Below are 14,213 nucleotides of genomic sequence, written 5' to 3'. Positions count from 1 at the left end.
AAGGAAGACACAGAAAGCTGGAGTAACTCAGCGGGACAGGCAGCATCTCTGGAGAGGAGGAATGGGTGATGTTTCGGCTCGAGACCCTTCTTCAAACTGACCTGAAACGTTACCCATTCCTTGTCTCCGGAGATGTTGCCTGTCCCGCTGAGTTACTCCAGCATTCCGTGTCCATCTTCGGTTTAAACCAGCATCTGTAGTTCTTTCCTATACATATTGAGACCTGCACCGTTAACTGATAGAAAAAATACAGCTTGGAAACAGGCCCTTCGATACAACTTAGATACCGGCCTTTCCACCCATCGAGTCCATGGCGACAATTAGTCACCCGTTCCCACTGGTTCTCCCAAATGTTATCCCGCTTTCGCACGCAGCCCCTACACACCTGGAGCAAATTACAGAGGCCCTTTAACCAACAAACCCGCACATCTTTAGCAGTCACAGGGAAAACGTGCACACTCCACACAGACAGCACACAGGTCTCTGGCACCGTGAGACAGTGGCTTTACCAGCTCTACCAGCTCTGCCCCAGCTGGACTTGCACCCATTTCCCCCCCCCCCCCCCTCACAACTACATTCCTTCCTCTAGCTTCCTCTAGGATAATTTGCACTTTTATCCTTATCTCATACGTTTTGTCTTTTTATATCTGGTCTTGGCCAAACCATCTGCCTATCGCCCCCGTCATGTATCCACCTATCACTTACAGCCCAGTGGTATGAACATTGATTTTTCTAACCAACCTGCATTCAGTCTCTCTCCATCCCTCCCCCACCCAGCTACAGATAACAATGAGCTGCCTCCTTTATCATCACTACTTTTTTTGGCATATCTTTCATCCGTTTGCTCGACATCACCGTCTATATCTCTCGTTTCCCTCTCCCATGACTTTCAGTCCGAAGGAAGGGTCTCGACCCGAAACGTCACCCATTCCTTCTCTCCAGAGATGCTGCCTGTCCCGCTGAGTCACTCCAGCTTTTTGTGTCCATATTCCAGTTCAAACCTCACAAGACATGGAAGACATCTTAATGCGGGCATCAAAACGCCAGCACAAACTGCTGGACAAACAATGGCGTAAACAACACATCACAACACCAAGTAACTTCAAACACAAACCTAACAAACACCCTTTGCCACCGGCTCAGTCCATTCTCTCGGCATCCCCAAACAACGGTCACAGATTTACAGATCAGCCAGCAACAGGAAAAACAATCTCAACTTTTAAAAAAAAAACAACTTCCTTGGCTGTAAATCAGTCAGGAATGTCCCAGCGGGATAAACAGGCTCGACTTAAAAACACACATCTCCTCTCGCAGAGTGGAGCCCCAAGAGACTGCAGATGCTGGAATCGTGAATTAAAGTGCTGGAGGAACCCCCCCCCCCCACCCCCACTCCACATACCTGTTCCAGTTTCTCCCCCCACCCCCCCCTACTCCAATCAGTCTGAAGGGTCCCGACCAGAAACGTCATCTGTGCATTCCCTCCACAGATGCTGTCTGACCACCTGGGTTCTTCCTGCACCTTGTGATTTGCTCAAGCACCGTTCACACCATAATTCCCTATACAATCACCACTGACTGACAGAACCAGGATCCACTTTGTCTTTCATGCCTGGATAACCAAGATAACCAACCTCACCCAGTGTCCTCCCAAACCTGTTCTCATGAGAATCGTGGCATTACATTATCTTTGATCAGTGCAGCAACAGTAGAGTTACTGCCTCACAGCGCCAGAGACCCGGGTTCGATCCTGACTACGGGTGCTGTCTGTACGGAGTTTGCACGTTCTCCCTGTGACCGCGTGGGTTTTCTCCGGGTGCTCCGGTTTCCTCCCACACTCCAAAGAGGTGCAGATTTGTAGGTCAATTGACTTCGGTAAGAATTGTAAATTGTCCCTGGTGTGTGTAGTATATTGTCAGTGTGCGGGGATCGCTGGTCAGCGCAGAGTCGGGTGGGCTGAAGGGCCTGTTTCCGCCCTGTATCTTGAAACTAAACTAAAAAGCGAGACGCTGAGTTTAGGATCTCGTAGAAATCAAAGGGTGTGACAATTGGCCAACTCTGCAGCCCGGGGAATTGCTACAATCCCTCTGGCGAAGGTGTTCCCTTTGTTCATCTGGGTTGGAAGTTCAAGGGTTTAGAGCTGGTGGCAATAGGGAAGATGCCCCCCGTTAGAATGGACAACCAACGAATCTGAAGAAGGGTCTCAAGCCGAAACTTCACCCTTTCCTTCTATAACCATATAACAATTACAGCACGGAAACAGGCCATCTCGGCCCTTCTAGTCCGTGCCGAACACTTATTCTCCCCTAGTCCCATCTACCTGCACTCAGTCCATAACCCTCCATTCCTTTCCCATCCATATACCTATCCAATATATTTTTAAATGATAAAATCGAACCTGCCTCCACCACTTCCACTGGAAGCTCATTCCACACAGCTACCACTCTCCGAGTAAAGAAGTTCCCCTTCATGTTATCCCTAAACTTTTGTCCCTTAATTCTCAAATCATGTCCTCTTGCTTGAATCTTCCCTACCCTCAATGGAAAAAGCATATCCACGTCAACTCTGTCTATCCCTCTCATAATTTGAAAGACCTCTCTCCAGAGATGCTGCCTGTCCCGCTGAGTTACTCTTTTGTGTCTGTCTTCAGCGTAGGGCAACGACCAGCTTCAAGCCATCCCTAGGGGCCCGCGTCAGAATTAAAGTTCCCAAATGACAAACTTGTTCAACAGCTGCGGCGGCTTTACTTCCCCGTTTTGTTACCGGGGCAAGGCAGTGAAACGCCGCGACCAAACCTGCTGGAGTTCTGTGACCGTACCGAAGTGCCGGAGCTCGCCACTTCTGCTTCTTGTCGGAAGGTTGAGCAGCTGAATCCTGACTTCCTCCCTGCCTCAGCAGAACAATCAGTGGCAAGCAGCCCATTCCAGCTCCAACCCTAGTGGCGCAGTCAACAAAACGCCATTAACCCTCGCACAGCCGCCCGACAACTCCCACACTAACTGTTTCGGCCCAAAACGTTGCCTATTTCCTTCGCCCCATAGATGCTGCTGCACCCGCTGAGTTTCTCCAGCATTTTTGTGTACCTTCGATTTTCCAGCATCTGCAGTTCCTTCTTAAACACTAACAAGTACACCGCCGGCCTCCAGAAACAAAGGAGAGACAGAATAACACTACAGCCACCAGGCTATTAAACACCACAACCACAAAGTAAGCTGCAAACTTCATAGGCATTGTTGTTGTCTTTGCACTATTAGTTTTAGTTTTATCAAGTTTAATGTCACATGTAGCGAGGTACAGAGAAAAGCTTCATTGCTTGGGTTTTTTTTAATGTACGCATACCACACACACAGAACTTGTTTTTGAAGATAGACACAAGGTGCTAGAGCAAGTCAGGCAGCATCTCTGGAGAACAGGAAAGGGCGAGGAAGAGTCTCGACCCGAAACGTCGCCTATTCCTTTTCTCCAGAGATGCCGAGTTACTCCAGCATTTTTTTGTGTAAACCAGTGTCTGCAGTTCCTTCCTACACACCCAAATGTATTTTTGTTCGCAGAGTACTGTGTTTTCGTACTTGTTGTGCTGCTACAAGTGAGAACTTAATTATCCCGTTTTGGGACATATGACAATAAAACACTCCTGATCTTTCACAAGCTCAAGATGACAGCGTGATTTGCTCACTGAGTTGCAGGATGCTGCCACAGCCGGCAATATACACACAGCAAACCCCATAACTCGTGTTGGTGGATGGGGTGTAAACATTGGCCAGGAACCCTGGGGGAAAACCCGTGCTCTTTGTGGCTGCAAAATATTTTTTAGTTTAGTTAAATTTAGTTTAGTGATACTGCGCGGAAACAGTCCCTTCAGCCCACGCCGACCAGCGATCGCCGCACACTAAAACTATCCTACACACACACACACACTAGGGACAAATTTCCCGTGACTTATTAAGCCAAATTAACCGACAAACCTGCACGTCTTTGGAGTGTGGGAGGAAACCAGCGCACCCTGGGGAAAATCCACATGGTCCCAGGCAAAACTCACGCGGTTGCAGGGAGAACATGCAAACTCCGTACAGACAGCACCCATAGTCGGGATGGAACCCGGGCCTCTGGCCCTCTAAAGCGCCACCATGCCGCAGTACTCCATTTAATAATAAGGAGTAAGCCATTTAGAATGGAGACGAGGAGAGTGGTGAGTCTGTGGAATTCTCTGCCTCAGAGGGCGGTGGAAGCAGGTTCTCTGGATACTTTCAAGAGAAAGCTAGATAGGGCTCTTAAAGATAGCGGAGTCAGGGGATATGGGGAGAAGGCAGGAACGGGGTACTGATTGGGGATGATCAGCCATGATCACATTGAATGGTGGTGCTGGCTCGAAGGGCCGAATGGCCTCCTCCTGCACCTATTTTCTATGTTTCTATTCCTTCTCTCCAGAGATACTGCCAGTCCCGCTGAGTTACTCCAGCATTTTGTGTCTGATCTCAGTGTCCATGTCAGCTTTGAACATCCACAATCTGTTGTCCTGACTCAGGCAGCCTCGTAGAGTTAACTAACCAGTGGGAGTTTGTTGCCTGAAGCGCTGGGAATCAGCCCACACTGTGTTTTCAAGCGCAGCTTATTACAGGGAGGAGTCCCAGCCAAGCTCGCTATGTTGTGATATCTCTACACAACTCCAAGTACTGCTGAATCAGCACAGCACTAGATCATAGCTGGAGGAACAAAGAGAACAAACGGGGGGGGGCGGGGGGGGGGGGGGGGGGGGGGGGTGAGACGCCAGTGGTGGCGAGCATTCTCCATTTTATTTTTCCACACATCTGTCGGAAATACTCACAGACAGGCGAAGGGTGTGTCAGGGAACAGAGTAACAGAGTACAACCCGCAGCTTAAATAAGTTTCAAAGTAAAGATAAAGCAGCAATGAGCCACTTGATTCCCAACCACAGGAGATTAGTTTCACATTTGCCACTGGACGGCCGAAGGCCACGTTCTATACATTGTAAACGGCTCAATGGTAATCATGTATTGTCTTTCTGCTGCCTGGATCGCACGCAACAAAAGCCCTTCATTGCACCTCGGTAATCGTGACAATAAACTAAACTAACTTCCTGTGCTGTATTGTTCCATAATGTAACAGAACTCAACTAAACTACTGAGGCAGCATGGTGGCGCAGCGGTAGAGGTATGTGGTGATACAGAGGTATCACCCTACCATAGTTACCCAACCAGACGCAACTAAATTTAAGGTGGCTCTTTCTTCCCAAAAACCCTTCCTGGCTTAAGTCCTCCCTCCACCACCTCCAGTTTAAATTCCATTTGGAATAGAAACATAGAAAATAGGTGCAGGAGTAGGCCATTCGGCCCTTCGAGCCAGCACCACCATTCAATATGATCATGGCTGATCATCCAACTCAGTATCCTGTACCTGCCTTCTCTCCATACCCCCTGATCCCTTTAGCCACAAGGGCCACATCTAACTCCCTCTTAAATATAGCCAATGAACTGGCCTCAACTACCTTCTGTGGCAGAGAGTTCCAGAGATTCACCACTCTCTGTGTGAAAAATGTTTTTCTCATCTCGGTCCTAAAGGATTTCCCCTTTATCCTTAAGCTGTGACCCCTTGTCCTGGACTTCCCCAACATCGGGAACAATCTTCCTGCATCTAGCCTGTCCAACCCCTTAAGAATTTTGTAAGTTTCTATGATTGGGTACACTGGGAATATTTTGGAGGACCAAGAAACCAAGAGTTGCCGTCTCACAGCGCCAGAGACCCGGGTTTGATCGTGCCCACGGGTGCTGTCTGTACAGAGTTTGTATGCTCTCCCCATGACCTGCGTGGGTTTTCGCCTGGTTCCTCCCACACACCAAAGACGTGCAGGGTTATCGGTTAATTGATTTTGGTAAAAATTGTCCCTCGTGTGCGTAGGATAGTGCTAGTGAAAGGGCGATTGCTACACAGCATGGACTCAGTGGGCTGAAGGGCCTGTTTCCGTGCTGTATCTCTAAAGTCTAACCCAGGATAAAGCAGCCCACTTGGTGGACACTCCAACTGTCCTAAACAATCATTCAGTCACCATCTGAGCACGGACTTGACTATCCGGTGCTGCACTGAATCTCAAGGCTTGGTGAGGAGGGATTTCTTTAGTCAGAGGGTGGTGAATCTGTGGAACACATTGCCACAGAGGGCTGTGGAGGCCAAGTCGGTGGATATTTTTAAGGCAGAGATAGACAGATTCTTTATTAGAGCGGGTGTCAAGGGTTATGGGGAGAAGGCAGGAAAATGGGATTAGGAGGCAGAGATCAGCCATGATTGAATGATGCAGTAGACTCGATGGGCCGAATGGCCTAATTCTACTATAATTTGCAAACCTCCCAACCCCATCCGGCTCAGGTACACTGGACACCATCACCTGCAGGCACCCCCCCCCCCAAACTCACACAAGATCCAGATTGGTTAATATAATTGTGTTCAAAAGGGAACTGCAGATGCTGGAATATCGAAGTCTTAAGAAGGGTTTCGGCCCGAAACGTCGCCTATTTCCTTCGCTCCATAGATGCTGCTGCACCCGCTGAGTTTCCCCAGCAATTTTGTGTACCTTGGTTAATATAATTGCTGGTTTACACCAAAGATACACACAAAAAGCTGGAGTAACTCAGCGGGACAGGCAGTATCTCTGGCTGACATCCGAGTCTGAAGAAGGGTCTCGACCCGAAACGTCACCCATTCTTTCTATCCAGAGATGCTGCCTGTCCCGTTGTGTTACTCCAGCATTTTATCTCTCTTTTCGGTTAATATAATCATCAGGCCCAAATAATGAAACTCCCTCCCCAACAACAGTGGGATCATCTTCACCAGAGGGCCTACAGTCGGGTGCTGACCCGAAACATCATCTGCCTATTTTCCTACAACCTGACCCGCTGAGTCGCTCCAGCAGTTTGTTTATTGCTCAAGGTTCCAGCAACACAGGCTTTTGCGAGTCCAGGATAATGACTGGGGCAGCACGGTGGCACAGCGGTAGAGCTGCTGCCTCACAGCGCCAGAGACCCGGGTTCCATCCCGACTACGGGTGCTGTCTGTACGGAGTTTGCACGTTCTCCCCGTCACCTGCGTGGGTTTTCCCCGGGTGCTCTGGTATCCCCGCACACTCCAAAGACCTACAGGTTTGACGGTTAATCAGCTTCGGTATAAATGTAAATTGTCCCTAGTGTGTAGGATAGTGTTAGTGTGTGGGGATTGCTACTCAGCATGGACCTGGTGGGCCGAAGGGCCTGTTTCCATGCTGTATCTCTAAACTAAAAGGTGGATGAAATATGTGCTTTTGGGAAAAGGAGGCAAATGAGAAGGCAGGGTGAGCGTTTGTTCACCACCTGGGTGGGGCCAGCAGTTTTCTAGTTTCACTGCAATATGAAACTGCCAGAGTTCGCTCTCGACATTTGCTGGAGCACGTATCTCGTACCTGCCCTTCCCAATGATGACTCACACACTGCATAAACTCACCGGCAAACCTCACCGACAACAAGTTGTGAGAACAAGGTTGTATTGACAGTGGCACGGTGGTGCAGCGGATAGACTTGCTGCCTCACAGCGCCAGAGTCCCGGGTTTGATCCTGACTACGGGTGCTGTCTGTATGGAGTTTGCACGTTCTCCCTGTAACCACGTGGTTTTCTCCGGGTGCTCCGGTTTCATCCCACAAACCGAAGACGTACAGGGTTGCAGGTTAATTGGCTTCGGTATAATTGTAAATTGCCCCTAGTGTGTGTGTGTGTAGGATAGTGCAGGGATCACTGGTTGGTGCAGACTTGGTGGGCCGAAGGGCCTGTTTCCGTGCTGTTTCTCTGAAGTAAACTAAACATTGCCACCCTCCTGTTCTCCGCAGTGTCCACAGGTGAGTGGGTCTCGCAGTGATACCTGGGTCCAACAGGTCCAACCTCTGCATTAACACTGGAGCACAAAGACCCACGGGCAGTTTTGATCAAACAAAACTAGGAGAGAAACAGAAAGAAGTCACCGTCACCCCCTCAACATCAGCAAGCCTTGGTCTTTGGTGGGGGATGGACATAATGGTGAAGGTCAAGCAAGGTCCCATGGATCAGACCACACCCTTCCTCTTGCACAGGGACACAGATACCAGACCCTCGAGTGACTAACAAAGTACTGTAGTGACTCAGTGGGACAGGCAGCATCTTTGGAGAGAAGGGATGAGTGACGTTTCGGGTCGAGACCCTTCTTCAGACTGGTTGGGGAGAGGGAGATACATAGATAAGGAAGTGTAAGGTGCGAAATTAGGACAAAGGGAATGGAGTCAAGGAAATGTAGAACAGATTGTTAGCTGGGAGAATCTAACAACAAAGCAAACAGATATAAAATGTAGTTGGAGACAGTAAGACTGGTCGGAGAACTAGGAAGGGGGAGAGATGGAGAGAGAGGGAAAGCAAGGGTTGCTTGAAGTTAGAGAAGTCAATGGGGTGGAAGATTGCAACCTTCCCTGTTTCTACTAATGCAATCAACTCGACGTGCACAAACGGAAGATCAAATAGAACAAGTTGTCCAACAACTTTAGGCTGTGCACGCCACATGAAAGAAGAAGAAGAGAAGTCAATGTTCGTACGTGGAGGGAATGCAGAGACAATGTTTCATGTTGGGATCCCTCTTTTACATTTGGTACAATACACACATCGCCAAGTAGGAAACAAAAGAGCATCACAATTCAGTATTTTCTGGGGGTTTCTTTAAGATAACAATCCTTCTTGTGATTCCGACGTTGAATGGCTGATATTCCCAGAGCGCACACACCCAGACTTCACAAGTATAAAGTGTGCCAAGCAATCAAAAAACCACAAGCCACAGATTTGAAACTGATGATTATTTATAATTGACAGGAATTGCAATATAATCTTTTCCTCCTCCGTTCCGACAGTCCCATAGAATTGGGGATGACTTCCCTCGACAACAGTTTGGATTCTTAGGCAGCTTATTTTAGTTCAGTTTCATTTGTTATTTAGTTTAGTTTGGAGATACAGTGCAGAAACAGGCCCTTCGGCCCACCGAGTCTGTGCCAACCAGCAATCCCCGCACACTAATGCCACTGTCCCACTTAGGAAACCTGAACGGAAACCTCTGGAGACTTTGCGCCCCACCCAAGGTTTCCGTGCGGTTCCTGGAGGTTTTTGTCAGTCTCCCTACCTACTTCCACTACGTGCAACCTCCGGCAACCACCTGCAACATCCGGGAACCGCACAGAAACATTGGGTGGGGCGCAAAGTCTCCAGAGGTTTCCGTTCAGGTTTCCTAAGTGGGACAGGGGCTTAACATTATCCTACACACACCAGGTTAAATTTATAATTTTACCAAAGCCATTTAACCTATAAACCGCTATGCTTTCGGAGTGTGGGCAGAAACCGGAGTACCCGGAGAAAACCCACGCAGGTCACAGGGAGAACGTGCATACTCCGTACAGACAGCACCCGTAGTCAGGATCGAACCCGGGTCAGTGGCGCTGTGAGGCAGCAACTCTACCGCTGCACCACCGTGCCTCCTGCTTATTGTCACGGGTACAGAGGTACACCAGAAAGCTTTTGTTGCGTGCTATACATTATAAAACTATACACGATTACAATCAAGATGTCCATTATGTACGGATACAGTATAAAGAGTGAGACTACTTCATGTAGAAACTTCATGCAGACATTTGAGGAGGCAGCAACATTTGAGGAACTTTTCTTTGACATTCTCTCCAGATTTGGGTTTTTCAGGAAGTTCAGGGAGGCTGTACTTTCCCTAACACACACACACACACACACCCTAACCGCACCCAGTCTGTCAGGGTTTTCCGACTGAAAACATCACCCATCCTTTTTTTCCCCTGAGACGCTGCCTGACCCTCCGAGTTACTCCAGCACCTTGTGTCTATCTTCGGCATATACCAGCATCTGCAGTTCCTTTGTACACACCCCGACCACCCACAGATTTCAGATCGGTAACAAGCCAAATAGCCAATATAGACACTAAAACACAAGCTATTTATAATTTTACAGGTTTTAACTTTTCACAGATAGATGCACAATCCATATATCTTAAACCACGGCAAGTTAATGTCGATAGACACAAAAAGCTGGAGTAATTTGGCGGGACAGGCAGCATCTCTGGAGGGAAGGAACGGGTGATGTTTTAGGTCCAGATCCTTCTTCAGACTGGTGGTCCCGCTGAGTTACTCCAGCCTCTCGTGGTTCCTTCCTACGCACGTTCCCTTAATGCATGCATGAACCAAACCAACCAGACGAAGATAGTTGTGATCACTAAAATCAACCACCAATTATTTTGATATCAATTGGCTCCACACACTTTTGACTCTATCCAATATACACACACAAGTCACCAAATATAGATGCTGGATGGTCCAAAATCTCAGAAAGTCTCAACAATGGACTCAACACAAAAAGTCACCTATTCCTTTTCTCCAGAGATGCTGCCTGACCCAGAGTTACTCCAGCATTTTGTATCTATCTCCAAGCAATTAAGCAAGCTGGGGAAGGCGGAGATTCAGACAGGTTCTGGACTCCACTGGAATTTAGAAGGATGAGGGGCAATCTTGTAGAAACATATAAAATTATAAAAGGACTGGCCAAGCTAGATGCAGGGAAAATGTTCCCAATGTGGGGCGAGTCCAGAACCAGGGGCCAAGAATTCCACAGACTCACCACTCTCTGTGAGATTCGATAGACTCACCACTCTCTGTGACCAATCTCTCAAATCAATTTAACATGTAACCCAGTTAAGATTGAAGAGTTGGAAGAACTCAGCATCTGTGGAGGGAAATGTACACTCTGAAGGAGGATTCCACCCCAAAACATTGTTCATTTCCCTCCACAGATACTGCCCAACCCGCTGACTTCCACCAGGCAACCACCACTCCCTGTAAAAATACACTTGCCCTGCATATTTCCTTTGAATTTGCCCCTCTCATCTTAAAGCGATGGCCTCTAGTTCTAGACATTGTCACACTGGGTGAGAGGGACTGTTCTCATTGACTGCACCACCAACACCTCTCATATTTTATATACTGCTATCACATATAACCTCAGCTTCCAACACTCCAGAGAAAACAATACATTTATACATCCTCTCCTTCCGGCCAAAACCCTCTAATCCAGTGTGTTGGAAGGAACTGCAGACGCTGGTTTAAACCGAAGACAGGCACAAAAAGCTGGAGTAACTCAGCGAGACAGCATCGCTTATTCCTTTTCTCCACAGATGCTGTCTGACCCGCTGAGTTACTCCAGAATGTTGTGATCCCCTAATCCAGGCAACAAATGCAGGAAAAGGTAGACAGCTGGGATATAGCAATTGCTAAATCAGTCTCTGACCCGTTCATGAATCACACTTCATGAGGTTTCCCACACATCTCACTTTTGAAATAATACCTCTCCCACCACTAGATGTTAAATGTAACCTTCACAATTGTACAGGTGGGGATGAAGTGGGAGCTTTGAAAGGAGACTGACGAAGACAGGCCAATGCATTCATCAGACGAGAGGGTCTCGACCCAAAACGTCACCTATCCATGTTCTCCACAGATGCTGCCTGACCCGCTGAGTTACTCCAGCACTCTGTGAAATGTCACCTATCCATGTTCTCCACAGATGCTGCCTGACCCGCTGAGTTACTCCAGCACTCTGTGAAACGTCACCACCTATCCATGTTCTCCACAGATGCTGCCTGACCCGCTGAGTTACTCCAGCACTCTGTGTTTTCTTTTTCAATCAATTATAAACCCTTTTACAAATCCCTTCAGCATTTATCGTACAAACCAAAACACTTCACAAGGGAAACAAAAAGAAGCAACATGCTGGAGTAACTCAACAAGTCAGTCAGTGCCTGTGGAGAACATGGGACAGGTTACACTTCAAGTCAGGACCTTTCTTCAAACTTCACCAGTAGGAAGAAAGGACCCAACCTGAATCGCTACCTCTCCCTGTTCTCCACAGATCTGCCTTGATCTGCTGAGTTACTCCTGTACTTTGTGACCTCGTTTGTAAACCAGCAATTGCAATTATTTGTTTCTACACTCGACTCAACAAAGTAGAAGTTTACAGACCAAGTGCTGATAAATGGATGGTCAGCATGGACATGGTGGGCTAGAGGACAGGTTTCTGTGCACTCCACGTGAAAGACCAGACGCCAGAGCTTTAAAGTGTAGGAGGAACAACAAATGTTGGTTTACACCGAAGATAGACACAAAATGCTGGACTGGCTCAGGCAGGCAGCATCTCTGGACAGGCAGCATCTCTGGAGAGAAGGAATGGGTGATGTTTTGGGTTGAGACCCTTCTTCAGACTGTGAGCCAGGGGAGAGAAAGTCTAGAGATATGGAGGGGTGAGGTGTGAAAATGAAAGATCAAAGCAGGAAACGTAGAATGGTTCACTGCTAGCTGGGTGACAAGGAGGCAAACAATGAGTAAAACTAATCAGAAAGACAGTGAAAGTTGGAGAATTCGGGTGGGGGAGGGGGAAAGTTCATAGGGGATGTGAGGAGTGTGGGGGTTTTTTTTGTCCCACAGAGGGTGGTGGGGGCCTGGAAGGCTCTGCCAGGGGTGGTGGTGGAGAGATTCAATAGGTGGCATTGAAGAGGCATATGGATCCATGGTGGGCAAGAGAGGAGATTAGTTTATTTTGTACAGAAAGGTCCCTTTGTGGAATAATGGGACCTTAAACTCCTCAGCTAATTACACACAATGCATTATTTACACCTACCATATGCTCACCTCCCATACACTCCCAGGCTGGTAGCCCGACGTAGGACATTCCCCATTAGTTCCAATTACCCTCCAGAAGTTTGCAGAAACGGAGTCACAGTCACTGATCCATTAGAATATTACACAATGACAGGAGTGGCTGTGCAAAAACAAGGGCCGCACGCTGACTGCTCAGGTCATCCATTGATCCAGGCAAGGGTCCACATCGATGACAGTGGGGGGGGGGCTTATCGATGGCGTTGGGTCGGGATGATTGAAGCGTGGGAGAGGACGAGTGGGAGGGGGGGCAGTAAATGAGGAGTGGGAGAGGTCGGGTATGGGGGTAGGGGCAGGTATTGGGGGAGAAAGAGGTGAGGTCAGTGGAATGAGTCAGATGCCCCCGGGTGTATGCGGCCGGGGGGGGAGGGGAGATATAGGGGTGGAATATAGGGGGGAGGAGGAAATATAGGGGAGGGGGAAAATATAGGGGATGACGAAGGGGGGCGGAGGGCTATGGGGGAGGGGAAGGGGTGGAATGAGTCCGATGCCCCCACATGCCGAGGTGAAGCCTCTGCTTTCTCTGTGGGCCGGGTCTCAGTCCTGGGACAAACAGCCGCGGATTGTTGAGATTTCTCCCGACGACACCGCGCCCTTCCCCGGCCATTGTCCTGTCTGCCCGCCTGCCGTGGTTTCCCACCGCGGTCAGTGAGGCAGCCTGTGGGCTGCTCCACAGTGGGGTTAATGTAACACATTGTGACCCGTGTCCAGCACTGGCGTCCCCGGGACGGGGCGGTGCCGGGACGGGGAGCCCCGGGACAAGAAGGGGGGGGGGGAGAGGGGGACGGACGCGGTAACTTCTCAAACTCCGCTGGCGACCAGTGGGTGAGCGGCCGCTCGGCCCGTCACAATGACCATCCTAGCCCTGACAAGTGAGGGGACGGGGCGCGGCCCTGACCCATCGCCCGCCGACAGCAGCGCGTCGCCCTGGGGGGGGATCAGGTAGCCGGCCACGCCCTGGGCCGCCGCTCCGGACACTAGTGCCCGAAGCCGGTGACCAGCGGCACCTGCCCGGAGCCGGGGACCAGCCGCTCACCTGTCCGCCGCTCCGGACACTGTCCGCGCACCGTCCCAAGCCAGTGACCAGCGGGGCTGCACCTCACCTGTCCAATGTCCGCTCTCACCTGCCCAATGTCCGCTCTCACCTGTTCAGTGTCCGCTGTCCCGCCACTGACGCTGACGCCGCCGCCGCCTGAACAAAGAGCCGCCGCCACTCGGGCCCCAGCCCCGCGCCCAGCCCCCTGCCTCCCCGCCCATTGGCCCACAGCGCCGTCACTCTGCCGGCCAGCCGCGCTCCCATTGGCCCGGCCCGCGAGGTCCCCGCCCTCCCCGGGGAGGTCCCGCCCCCCGGCCGCGCCCATTGGCCGGAGCTGTCCCCGCCCCGTCTCCCATTGGCTCAGGGCGACGCCAGTCTCCGGCCGGACGGGGCGGGCCCCG

The 14,213-nt window shown here is 49.9% G+C and overlaps 1 protein-coding gene across 3 annotated transcripts in view; it reads right to left on the bottom strand.

Annotated features, from left to right (window-relative positions):
• LOC116981859 (junction plakoglobin) overlaps positions 1–14,004 on the bottom strand; it is a 62,567-nt gene extending 48,563 nt beyond the window's left edge. Inside the window, exon 1 of one of the 3 annotated variants that reach the window (XM_033035000.1) lies at positions 13,880–14,004. The gene's annotated coding sequence lies outside the window, so the exon portion shown is untranslated. Of the gene's footprint in view, positions 1–2,792; positions 2,947–13,879 lie in introns of those variants that run through there. The other 2 variants (XM_033035001.1, XM_033035003.1) reach the window with 2 other exon arrangements.
• Positions 14,005–14,213: the final 209 nt, after the last annotated feature.

This window comes from Amblyraja radiata, chromosome 16 (assembly GCF_010909765.2).
Source record: "Amblyraja radiata isolate CabotCenter1 chromosome 16, sAmbRad1.1.pri, whole genome shotgun sequence".
Lineage (NCBI taxonomy): Eukaryota > Metazoa > Chordata > Chondrichthyes > Rajiformes > Rajidae > Amblyraja > Amblyraja radiata.
This window is presented reverse-complemented; position numbering and strand designations above follow the sequence as displayed.